Genomic DNA, 1,081 nt, shown 5'->3' on the forward strand with positions numbered 1-1,081 from the left:
CCATGCTCTTACTAATAACTTCTGAAATCTTATTAAGTAAATCTAACATCATGGTGTATGACCAATCGACACACACTAAAGCTATGGAAATCAAGCATAGCTGAAATCGTTCCTGGAAGCCTGGATGTAGAAGTGAAATCATTAACTGACCTCCTTTATTCTTATTTGAGCATTGAAGGGTGGCTTCATTTTTTTGGTGACTAACAGAATCAACAAACCACAAACATTCAGTCAATTTAGGCAAGACACCAAATAAAAGGAACAAAAGAATAGCATCACTTTTATACTTAGCCCCTTCTTTCAGGGAACTCAATTGACATTACATGCATGAACTCATTAATATCTCAGAATTTTCTTATACCATAGAAAACATTCTATAGTTAGAGCAAGAAACTATTTGAATAGTCTTTGGAAAGTTCAATAGCAAAAGCCAAACTAAAACAAAACCTCCAAACTCCTTTGGTGGTCTAACTCTGGTTACATTGAGAAAGTTCCATGCAGAACAGTAAGAACATTGCAAAAAATAATAGAATTATTTGGTATTTTGAATAAAACATTGATCAATTATTGAAAAATAAGTTACATTTTTGTAGCTTCTTCAGAGTCTCCTGATGTCAGCATAAGAATAGTTTCTGTTTTCTGGAATAATCTGTTCTTGTCCCACCCCTGTTCTCCTATCCAGAAGGGAATGGAGGCACACCCTGAAATCATACAGATATGCATTCCATTTGTAGCTTGGCCACTATAGGATCTTGGATATTTTATTTAAGCCTATTTTTTTTTATTTGTATGATGGGGAAAAATACTCTCTCATTCAGTTGCCGGGAATATTAAATAAGATTATGATATGACCTGACTCATGGTGGAAATTCAGTAATAATCCATTTTCCTTCCTTTTTCCAAGTGGAAATTAAACTTCCAGGCTAACGTACATTGTCCCCTTCCTGCATCATTCTCTCCCATTGTTCCCCAGATAATCGTTGTCCTTGACTCATTCCCATATTAATATTTCCTACTCCATCTGTGATTCTTTTAACTTTTAGCTATTATGTAACATCTAAGAATGAAAGAAAAGTGGGGA

The sequence above is a fragment of the Galeopterus variegatus genome, unplaced genomic scaffold, assembly GCF_000696425.1.
Source record: "Galeopterus variegatus unplaced genomic scaffold, G_variegatus-3.0.2 Scaffold945, whole genome shotgun sequence".
NCBI lineage: Eukaryota > Metazoa > Chordata > Mammalia > Dermoptera > Cynocephalidae > Galeopterus > Galeopterus variegatus.